We start from the raw sequence: 12,462 nt of genomic DNA on the forward strand, positions 1-12,462 counted from the left end.
AGACTATGCACAAAGTGAACTTAGTCATTAAAAACTCATTATCTACATAATTTGCAGTGCTTTGTATTTGGTGGAACAATATTTTCTATTTGTATTTTATTGCTAACAGAGATCTATGTGACATCATTAATTGCAACAGCTGATCCAGAGGAATAATTGACCACAGTTCCAAAAAATATTATCTTTCCTCCTTTCTTATTTGATTTTCTTTATGATCCTTCAGTCATCAACCACAACCTGAGATAATACAATGAAATATTGGGCAAGACCTTTGGAACTATTAAGAACAGTGGGAAGAGTTGATGAAATCTGGGAAATAGCAGGATGAATGTCAACACTCACTTTAAATTTTAATGTTTCATTAAATGTTTAGTCTTATTTTTGTTATTGCAATATGACACATTACTAAATGAGCTGTAGAATTAACTGTAGTATGATCACACGATAGTTAAATATCAAAAAACAGTGTCATCCTTAAGAAAATATTTTTTAATTATAGGAGTCCTTAGAGGCTGAGAAGAAGGTTATATCATCTCATCAGAAAAAAAAAATACTTTTTCACTCAATATCTTGTCCTTTTTTTTAACATGGTGCTGGTTGATCTGGCAAAAGATACCATCTCTCACTGCAAACCCAGTGCCATGTGTCTTTAGGTTGTCACAGCTACAGTGGCACCATTGCTCTCTTGTGTGATGTATTAATGACTTCATGTCTGTAATACCCCGGAATAAACTGCTGCAAGGCAAAAAATGATTTAGTGGCATGGAATTGGGTGATGATGCTCCTTTTTTTGCCAGGAATCTAGAGCATTTACTGGGCAGAAGACTGACAGGGTTTAACAGCTGGAGGTGCCACTCTTTCCTGAAGTTTGTCTTCTCAGAAGTTAGAACTTTTTCCTTCCAAAGCACATTGTGTGACACTTTGATTTTTTTCTGGCTGAAAGAAAATACAAGAAAGTTACTGTTGCTAGAACCAAAGGGGAGGTTGGACTGGGAAATCTTGGTTTTGGATAAAATTGTGCCAACCCAGGAGATCTTTGGAGGAAGCAGAGGTTAAGAATCTCCTATTAAGAGCTGGAGCACTCATGCAGCCCACTGCCACTCTGCCCGACCTCCCCCAGTCTTTCCAGGCTTGCTTCTTGCTCTGCAAGGCAGTGATTTGTTAGCCCATTTGATCAGGTAAGGGCACTGAATGCTCTCTAGATATAAGGTCTCTTTGCAGACATTACAGGTGTTTATCCACCTAAAATTCATTCAGCCACGGTTCTCATGCATTTCTGTGACACTAGGCTGATGCATTGGTATCAAAATGATTCCTTAGCAAATGAGGAATATCTGGGTTTTGAGCAGGAATATTAACAAATGCGTGAATTATATCCACAAACTGCTTGTCATGGTATAGAATAAACTTCCCAAGATAATTACACAATTTTTTTCCAGAGAACAATTCTAGAACAAATCCCTGCCTTTGGGATATAGCAGATTTTGCTGTATTTTCATTTATATAATCTGTGGAGATTTCATAGAGTTTTCATAGCAATCATGGACTGAAATTCTCAGGTCCTGCCACAGGTTTTTGAGACAAAATAAAGGAAGTTACTTGTGATTTCTTCACTGGGTCTGAGACTCTCAGGTGATTTTTAATCACCCATATGACTTGAAACACGTCATAGTTGCTTATTGACACTGGCTTATGGCACCCACAGAGGAGTTCAGGAGCTGTGGTATAAAGACATAGCCAAAAATTAGTTACTATGAGAAAACACAGTGTGAGAATTGTTTGGTTTTTTTTTTTTTTTTTTTTTTTACATTGGAAGAAGCAAAACCAAAAAATTTTCTCAAACCAAATGCAGTAGAGATGGCACAGGTTCATAACTACCTTTTAGTAAGGATTGATTACTGTTCTCTTGTTGAATAAGTTAATATAAGAGGACTTATTATCAGTTCAAAATCCACATTGCTTTGAAATCATCATTCCCATACCTCATTTTGCTGCTATTGCTAATAAGAACATTTGAAGTAAATTACAATAAAAATGTAATAATATTTAAATTAAAAGTGATAAACAGCTTTAGAAAAGTGAAGAATGTCAAAATCAATTATATGTTAGATCAAAGTGCAGAAGTGCTTATTCTTAATGGAATACCAAGTTCTTGTTTCACAGATTTGGGCTCTTTTTGATTACTTTTGATCCCCCACATCTGCTAAGACTTTGACAGGGATTCACATACAACAAGGCAATGAATATGATAAAGCTCAAACCATTCACAAAGTGGTGGTTGGAGGCTGACTTCAAGTTGAATGTTTTTATTTTAAGCTTCATTCCTGATATAGGTAGTCATTGTCCCAAATCTCCTACTTTCTCCCGCTTGCCTTATTTATCTAGAACATATTCTGTCAGGCACTTCCTTCCCACACATTTTCTGCCTAAAGACAAAACCTCCCTGTTTCTGAAGATATGCTAGCCCTCATCTGTGAATGGACAGATTTTAATGTGAAATTGGAAATCTACTGCATTTATAGACCCTGCAGTACATCTTGACTTCATTCCACAGTTATATCTGTCAAGTCCCATCACAGAAGTCCTTCAGAGACTAATTTCTATCCTATTTATCAAGCCCTTTACCCCATCACTGACAAAAGAAGAAGAAACAGTTTGTTTTTTACTATAAAGGAAACTTATGATCCATGTATCTTGAGCAATATTCCACTGGCTATGTTATTAGACAATTTAGCTCAAACTGAGTTCCTATGCTGTAATTCAGGCTTTGACTGATGTAGCACTATTATGTCCTTCAAAGTTCACATTATGTTACTCAGAAGGATATAAAGCACTGTATTCTATGGGGAGGGGTTATGATATAAAAAGGTTTTGAAAGCTAATGTAGTTCTGCTTAAACTGCCCTCTGTAACTTCTGGTAAATTTGTAGGAAAAAGGGAAGAAAAAAACTTTGTGCTGCTTCTTATTTTCTCTCTGTCTCTCAAAAAAAAAAAAAAAAAAAGAAATAAAAAAATATTTTTGGAATTAAAGGAGAATTTGTAATTAGCTTTTTTTAATTTTGGTGCTGAAAAATAGAAGTACCTGTAACTTATCTAATAACACAAAACTGGGTTCTAGATCAGGTTTTTGGGTAGCTCATATCTTTTCAGATTTGATAATTTCAAAAGCTCAGCTTTACATTTGATTTTTGATCATCCTAGTATAATATTTCGACTTGAACCACTCCTGTTCAGAATTAAAAATATTTTTGAAGCTCATTGTTTAGAATTTCTTACTTAGAAGAAACTAAAGAAACTTATACATAGCAAGCGTCTAGAAAAGCTAATAGTAAAAAGGTTAAATATGGCATTAGTTAAATATTGTCAGGGAAATCATAACAAAAATAATTGTTCCTGATCTTGATTTTTAAATTATTTCTTTCTCTGATCTTTCTACTAGTAAAATGCTGATATAGGATAAATATACTTTCTTTAACTTTATATGTAATATAAATAAAAATCATGAAGAAAATATTAAAAAAACTATGTAACAGGATAATTTATGAGACCTGTATTTAGGTCACACTTCTATGTCTATTATAATTACCCACAGACCTTGGGAGTCCTGGAGAGCAGCCAGAATATCGGGATGCACTCTTGTACACACATACAGTAATAAACATATTCTTGGCACTAATTGCCCGTCCTTCCCCAGCAATTAAGCCACAGTTTTCTAGAGTTTATCCATATGTTCACCAGCATAGCATTTGCTCTTGCTGTGCTCCTCTATCCTGTGTCCTAATGCTTCATGGAGGGCCTATCAAAATACCACAATTGGACCAAGCTGTGCTTTTTGGGCATCTCAGCTGACTCCCCTTGGCTGTGGAGTGGAAACCTTCCGACAGGAATCCCATACGTTGTTTATTATCTGGAGAGCACCCAGGCAACGCTGCTAATGCCTGCTGTTATTATTACCATAAATATCCCATGAAGCTGGGTCACATCCTTAAAAAAGAGGATATACTGGAACAGAAATTTTGTCTGCTGCATGTAAGGAAGGAGAAAGAGGCTGTGTGCTGATGCCCCTAAGTTTGCTTTTAGCAGGACCCTGGAAGTGGTCAGTGTTGCCTACATACTGAAGAATTCCAGGATGCCTCTAAGCTGTGGCATCTGCATCCTTCTGTGGGACTAAAATGCCCTGTGCTGCCCTTGATTAGGAATGATGAACAGCAGATTGGAGGTGAGGTTTGTTGGATTCATTTCTGTCCTACCAAAACAAGCATCCAGGAGAGAGCGTTGCTCATGTAGAATCAATCTGAGGTCAGGTTGTGGTCGCCAATTCATTACTTCAGTAGTACGTACCCTGTCATAAGACTGCTGTCTCACCAGCCTGCAACTAGATTACATAGAAGGAGGGCTAAATTTACCCAAAATTGATTAAATTCTTGAGTCTGGTTAAATTTAGGTCTTCCTTCTTAGCTCTAGACTTTCTCAGTAAGATTAAGAAGTGAAGGGGATTATTGTTTTCCAGAGACATGATATTTGTTCAGCAAACACATTCCTTGCACCTCTTTGAGAACAGCACATTATAGCAGAAACAAAAACCTCTTTGTTATTTTTTTCTTTTGGCTGGGCAATAGCTTTGACATAAGGCAGAGGTTTGGGCCTTTCCCAGTTTTCATCAAGGATGAAAAAGCATGTACTCTCTCTCTTAATACATCTTTGGAAAGTGGGATGTAATTTCTGGGGAACAAAATTTTAAGCTAATAAGTGAAGCAATCCCCTTAATAATTTAAAGAAATATATTTAAAACAATTTCTCATTTTGAAACCTGCTGATCTCTGCTGTTTAATCACTTAAACATGTTTCAAATTCCCTTTGTTTTTCTATGCCTATTAAATTATGTTTATTTCATATTGTACTAGAAAGCTAATGATTCATAAATTTAAAATAATAGTGCTTTATAGATTGCACTTGTTTTTAATTTTCATTTATTTTGAATTACAAAGGGGAATACTTAGCTTCTGCCTTTCCCCTGTAACATGCAACAACCCTTTCCCCTCATGGTAGGCCACCAAAAGAAAATACTGCAGAACTTCTTATTGTAGCCATATCAAATACAAATTGTGAGTCTAAGCAGGCAGGTTGTAACCCATGAAAAGATTTGACATGAAAGAATTTACATATATTAAATCCATGATTCACATTGCTCCCAGCAGAAAGTCCCATTCAGTACACCAGTCAGGAAAGACTAATACCTCACACTGTCAGAGCCTCAGGAAGCTGCTATATTTAGATACCTAAATTATAGAATGCATCTATTAGTATGAACTTTATTATCATTATGATTAATGCTAAAAGTTAAAACTGCTGAAGAATTTAACTTACTCATCAGGAATAATTTTCCCAGCTCCAGCAATGGGATATATGAACAAACTTGGCTATATAACATCCTGTGTCGTGACATGATATTTATAATATAATTATAATGCTAGAGCCTACACAGCAGTGAAATAAGTTATTCCCCTTCCATGCTTACCAAAGGCACTTTTTATGCCTCACTCATCAGGATGTAGAACAGGAACTAGATTGTTCTTTGTGCTGCAAACTGCTTTTCTGACTGCAAAGTCTTTGAGCAGATGTGATTTTATTGCTACATGCCCATAGCACCTCTCACCAGAGGATCCAATCCTATCAGAGGCCCTGAGGTGTTGCCACAAAACAAAATGGCTCATCAGTCATGCCATTTATCAGGGCCTATATATCTATTTCGTATTTCAACTCTGTGTGTTCCTGGTACATTTTCCAAAATCAAAAAGGAAATTTTGCAGTGTCATGTAGGATTTATAAGAAAATGAGTTTTATCCTTATGGTATGTGATTCTGGGCCATTTGTGATTTGACCTATTGTTATCAAGACATTTGAAAAAAACTTGAAAGTTTGTGGGGTCTGCTAGTTACCCTGCCAGAGATTTGTCCACATCATTGTTGAGTTGCCAGGAGCCTAACAAAAAAATGTCTTTTCATTTAAGCAACATTTATCAGTTGGGGTTTGGTGACTGCCCCAGGCTCTAATAGCAATGAGAAATTCACATTTAATCGTGAGCATTATGCAGTATGAAAACAGATTGTATTTTTAAAGTTAACTGTATGCTGTTCTGAGGTGTGGGGAGTGTCCTGCAAAAGCCTGCCCTGATGTATTCCTGCAGCCCCAATATTTGTGTCCCACTGACAGAAAAACTTCTAGATGAGAAGTTTAGAGCCTTTATTCCTTAAATCCAGGCCCATCTAAGAAAAAGAGTGTCTTTAACCCAGAAACATCACCTATAGACCTTCAGAATATCTATAAGGAAAAAGTCACTCAGGCCAAACTGCAGGCTGCACTGGAAGAGGGAAACATTTCCTGGGAATCCCCTGTCCACCAGAATTAGGATTGTTTTAGCACTGAATAGCTGCAAGAAAGTATAGCCCTATTGCTTTTTTCTGTCTGTAATACAGGAAGACCAGTGGAGGTCCTAAGCAGAATGAAGTTGTCAGTGCTCTCAGCACAGAGCTCTTTTAGGAAATAAAAAATATTCTTTCATTCTAGTCTTCAAAGTAACCATTTTGATCATCAGAAAGGACATGTGATGGTTCTAGATTGGCACCTTGGAAAATATTCCAAGTTTGAATTCTGAAAGGCTTTCTGTTAATATTAAATGCACAGTGTATAAAGGCATACCAAGTCTCCAGGGAAAGGCTGTAGAAGGCAGGAAGGCTATTGGTGAATGCCAAGGGGTAGCAGGTGCAGGCTGAGACACAGCCTGTGTCTTGGTGAGTCCTGATGGGCAGGTTCTTCTACAGGAAGACACAATAGGTCTGCCCATGCATGGTGGACATGCCTAATCTCATCCTAAACTTAATCCAAAAATGTTGAAGGGTCAATACACCATAGAAAGCCACCGAGAGATATACCATATGAATACCTGGCTTCCAGCCTCTGGAAAGTTGTGTTCAATTCATAACCAGAGGACTCCCAGCTCCACTATTCTCCATTCCCCTCAATTTTAATTTCTTTATATAATAACATTACATAGTTTTAACCAAAGTTTTTGTGCTCTTCTGAGACCATGGATGTTCAAGGGGTTTTGTGAGAAAGTGACACTTATTTCCTGGCCTAGTCTGGATTAACAGTAGGTAGCCTTGGTATTCCAGTAACATGATTGAAGTCACTGAGGATTGTCCACTGGGACCATTGCATGTTAAACGGTTTCCAGGAGGTGGCATTCCCAAATAAATACCATGCGAAGATGTGGATTCCTTCTGTCTTGGTGTCAGCCATTAATAATAGTTTAGAGGTTCTTCTCAGGGCACCTCAAGCACAGCAGGGTGAGCCTGGCAGCTGGTCACACACCTCTCCAGCCAGGAGCAGGGAGGCACAGGGCAGCCCCAGGCACTGGGCACCTCCCCGGGCAATAGGACGAGGCCGTGCTGGGCTGTGGGGCCACAGTGGGGCTGGCTCAGCTGAGCCCACGGCAGCTGGTGGCCCCAGCAGGCTGACATGGGATCCTGTGCCCTGAGCAGGGTGGAGAGAGCCCTGACAGGAGCTCCCTCCATGGACAGGGGGCTCCTGGGGAGACTGGGCAGGGATGAGCAATGCTGACAGTGCCTAATGGCCTGGGCAGACTTGTTGAGCCTCTGTGATAGGGAAGAAGGTATAAAACCAATGGAACTGAAGTAAACAGAGAAGTTTTGCTGTGAAACTTATGCTGCAAGGAGCCAAAAGCAATGCACTTCTTTAGCAGTCCCAGAAATTAAGAAATCTGTATCAAGTTGTACTTTGCACGTATTCATGAATAATGAGCAGACACACCACTGGTTGTGCGGAAGACAAAATAATCTTTCTGCATTCCCTTCTAGATCTGCCCAAAGCCTACCTCAGTATTCCTGTGGCAGTAGGAGACAGTTCAGATTTTTCAGTGAAGAAATTGTCTGTCAAGAACCAATCAATGAAATTGTAAGCAGAAAAACATGACGCGTTGATGCACACATGAAAAATTAATGAAGCAAGCCTCACCTGCCTTGGGTGCCATGATGACATCTACACCTAGGGACAAGGGGTATAAGACAGGAGCTCCAGAAGCAGATTTCACTGTTTGCTAGCACAGACAATGATTAAACATGCAGGACAGTTGCACTTTCAGACCATCTTTGTCTTGGCTGATATGGAGGCAAAGAGCTGACAAGGAAAAAGTCCTCATTTCTTTTAAACAGCTTCACCTTAACTTATGGACTTATGCAAAACTAAGGAATGACAATAATTTTCAGAGAATTCATAGCAGAAAGTTTCCCACATTGAAATCCATTTTTTGGTCAAGGACTGAGTTTGTAAAATATTTGACAATAAATAATCTGAAAATTTTCATTCAATTTTATTTTTACCAACTTGTTATGACTCAAATCATGACTCTGTCCTTTTTTACTCATCATGACTGTGTCTTAAATAACCCATAACATTGGTATCACCAAAATGCTTTGCAAAGGAAATCACTGACACTTTAGTTTTACACACAAGGTACTGGAAAAAAAAAAAAAAATGAGGCTTCCTGGGAATTTAAAGTTTTGAAACAAAACCCTGGAGTGTTTTATTTCAAAATCAGATCAAGTACTTTGATTCAGATTCTGGGTGGTATGAAGTGCCAGCATCTCAGCTTGTCCCACGATATTCAACTCAACACTCTCATAATACCTTTATTCAGGAGAAGACCAGAAAAGCATAATCCTCCCATTTTTTATGCCCTTGTAGCAGCAAACTATCACCATGTCAGGGAATGGTTTGCAGTGAAAAACATCACATGCTAAAAAGAAAGTCCTGAACCTCGGTCTTTTTCTCTCCAACAAATGGCAGAGCTGCCAAGCTTCCAGCCTGCGTTTATTTTATCAACATTTCCAATTTCCCTTTCAGTCAAAATAAGACTGTGGGACCATCTGAGCAGATAATTATGTAACTGTGAAAGTTCAGAGCATGCTGAACAAAACAAAATATGTTTTCCCTCATTTATGCAGACTAAACATATTGTCAAGGTTTTGAAGCAGTCAGTCCAAAATTTTCACAAAACACTGCAGTTTCCCAAGCAGCCTGTTAGCAAAAGAATTGCACCAAAATGTTATCCTTCCTATAAATGCTCATCTGAGGGAACACTTAGCTGAATACTTCCAGTGCTTAATTAATTGCAGACATGTGAAAAATAACTTAGCATACTCCAGTTGAATACTTGCCAGCTGAAGCATTCTGAAATCACTGGTGAGCTTCTCACAGAGAACTGCATTCAGTTGATTCAATGTAGGCAGCCAGTATTATTTGAGATGCCCTGGTGGGGTATCCAGGGCATCTGCATGAGTCTTGCAGATGTGACATAAGAGCAATAGAAGACCCAAACCCTTCTGTAGCGGTAGCTGGATGCCAGTCAGGGTCCAGAAGGGGATCCTAAATAACACTGGCTGTGTTTAAGTCAGTGATCATGCTCTGACTGTCACATTTCCAAGCTGCTTGTTATAGTTGTGAAGGTTATAAGTCAGTGAAAGCTGGCACTTGCATTTATTTGACTGGCTTGAAAAGTTTCGTCTTTACATTGATTATCTGGAGATGTTTGATAATTCCTGCTGCTCAAAGCAACTGTTTCAGGATTGATAGGCTAAAAAGCTGACCTTTCTGGAAAGTTTTCTGTAACTATTCAATGTGGTATATTCATCATACACTGATATCTAAATCCTTAGTTTTAAATGAGAGAACAGTCTTACAGATGTATTTCTGAGTCAGAAATTAATGTAAATGTGTTTCAGATCCAATCCTGCTGAGATCTTTTTCTGAACCACATTTTAGATGTTGTGTGCTGTATGTTTCATGGCCAAGACAAAACCCCCTTTTCTGAATTCCAGGACTGACAAGATCTCTTAACTGCAAGGGCAAGATGAAAGTGCTTGTACCTCTGAAAATCTGTGTGTTTTATGGGGGACTGAGAATAAGCTTTTCCACTTTCAGATTCTAATATGCTATACTGTATGGATACTCCTGACTTCAAACCATCAGCTTTTCAGATGACTCTTGGCTTTTAAAGTTTCCAATGAAAACTGTTTCTATGTAAAAGAACAAGAATATCCATTATAGGTTTAAAAACTCACTGACCTCCATCTTCTCTCAGCCCTCTGGCATTCTGCTGAAATAAGTGTGGTGGGGATGGAGATATTCACATTGAAAAAAAAAAACTAGTTTTGGCTTTGTAGCTTTTGCTTACAGCTGAATTTCAGCCCAAGAACATTTTGATGTGCAGGGTGGACAGGAGAATCATGAGACGGGTTCAGAATCCATTTCTAGTTGTTCTGATAAATGCATCTAAATTGTGCTTATACTTTAACCAAAACTGAAGTGAATGTTCAGTCAATGACCTGTGCTGTACTTCTTTGTCTTGATGAGTTCTGTAATACTCTGAATGTTATGCCCTGCTATGTGGCAGAATCCATCTCATGTTTACTAGTCAAGAGGCCAGTAAATTACCCTGAACTTCATTCACAGTTGGAGCACACTACTCAGCTGAGTCACTTACAGAATTTTTGGTTTCAGCATATCTCATTTGGTGCACATACCTCACACTAAAAGTTTTCTTCCAAATTTCAGCCATCCAGACAGCCTCTGGGTCATAAGTTAAAAAAAAAAAAAAAAAAAAAGTTAATTTTAAATCAAATTTTATTATACCGACAGAGGCTCAGAAAAGAGTAGATAGACCCTTTTAATTCTATTTTTTCTTCTCAAGTAGCTAATATAAGGTGGCATACTGTTATCTTCAATATAACTGATAATTATTATTCTTAATGCAGCAAAATTGGCCTCATTTTAAACACTCATGGGCTTTGCCTTCAATAAAGAAGTAAGATAATAGTGATATTCCTTAAAGGGTGTTTGGGAAATTCAATTAATATGGGGGTAATCTTTTAAAGGGTAAAATGTACCATATATTCAGCTCAAGGCCTCCAGTCACAGGACTCTAATGAACTGACATTAGCACTTCTCTAAGAAATGTTCTCTTTTATCTCTTAGAAGAGAATATAGATTTGGCACTAAGCCAAGCAAGCTAGAAATGTAAATATCAATACAGTCACTGGTATATTTTGAATATTTATTTATTTATTTATTTATTTAATAACTGTAGACTTTTCAATTTCATGTTTGAAATTATTAAAGTGAAAAACTTTAATAATTCATCTTGAATGAAAGAGACACTTTCTTCAGCTTGGAAAGTTGTACCTCATTGTATATTTTTTATTCTTTTGAATTGCATCTTCAACATATCAAATCAACATTTCATTAGAAATGAAAATGTCAGAAATTCAGTTTTTCAAGAAATGAAACCCCATTTTTTGTATTAATTTAATTGATATTTCACCAGTCTTGTTGCCATATTTCCTGGCAAATAAGAAAACTGGGGAACGTATTTAGGCAAAAAGGAGTTTAGATAAATATTTTGTGATTTTTTTTTTTTTTCAATGTGAACAAGTTATGTCTCCAATTTGGAATTCCACTTATCACAGATATCTTTTAAACTCAGAGATTCATCTGCTATTGTCTCTTTCTATTTGCATCTACACTCAGGGCACTACCCCAACTATAAGATGAAGAAGCTTTAAAAAAAAATGCAAAAAAATATTTGTTTTCACAATGGATTAGAGATAATGTGAGTGTGAATGTCAGACTCTGAAGCTTTCAAGTTAATAAGGTATTTTTGTTCCTGTTAATTAATGAATTATTCTCTTTATGCTCATTTTTCTAATGCATTATTTCAGCGGATAATCAGGTACAGAGAAATATGTTTACCTTTGTATTTTACAAATTATATTAAGCATAGAAAAATATACTTAAGATCTGTCATTGAGGATTTGGGCAATACCTTCACCTTTGACTTGGCTGCTCCACAATGGGTTTGGGGTTTTGTTATTGTTGTCACTTGATTAATGCAGACCTCCTAATCTCACTGTATTTTATAAGAGAAAGAGGAGATTTAAAGCTTAAGGGTTTCACTAGTTACCAAATGTAAGTAATGCTGGACATATAACAAAACAGCATGCAGACCTCCATCTGCCTGCCCTTTATATGGATCTGTTTACCAAGAGAATCTTACATATTTATTATTTTAAACACTGTGAATTATACCTCAGAACTAATGCCAAGCCATGATAATTTCCTTGAAATAACAAGTGACAAAAATGCTTAGGGTGAATCACTTATTTTTATCTAGAAATATTCTCAGGAACTGAAAAACATCAGGAAAAAATTTTTCTCTCTCCAGGTCTTTCCTACCTAGAAGAATTTCACTTTAATAGCATCGCTAATACTAATTGCTTTTCACCTCTGTGCTTTTAAATTAATCATAATCTCTGTTAATAAGACAGACTGCCTGAATTTATTTGGTTGCCCAGCAGCTGGTGTTAGCAGAGATGCTTGGGGGATTTCT

The 12,462-nt window shown here is 37.3% G+C and overlaps 1 protein-coding gene across 1 annotated transcript in view; it reads left to right on the plus strand.

Annotated features, from left to right (window-relative positions):
- KCNB2 (potassium voltage-gated channel subfamily B member 2) overlaps positions 1 to 12,462 on the plus strand; it is a 181,606-nt gene that overhangs the window by 130,221 nt on the left and 38,923 nt on the right. The gene's annotated exons all lie outside the window — the stretch shown is intronic.

This window comes from Lonchura striata, chromosome 2, assembly GCF_050655825.1.
Source record: "Lonchura striata isolate lonStrDom1 chromosome 2, ASM5065582v1, whole genome shotgun sequence".
In the NCBI taxonomy this organism is placed as follows: domain Eukaryota; kingdom Metazoa; phylum Chordata; class Aves; order Passeriformes; family Estrildidae; genus Lonchura; species Lonchura striata.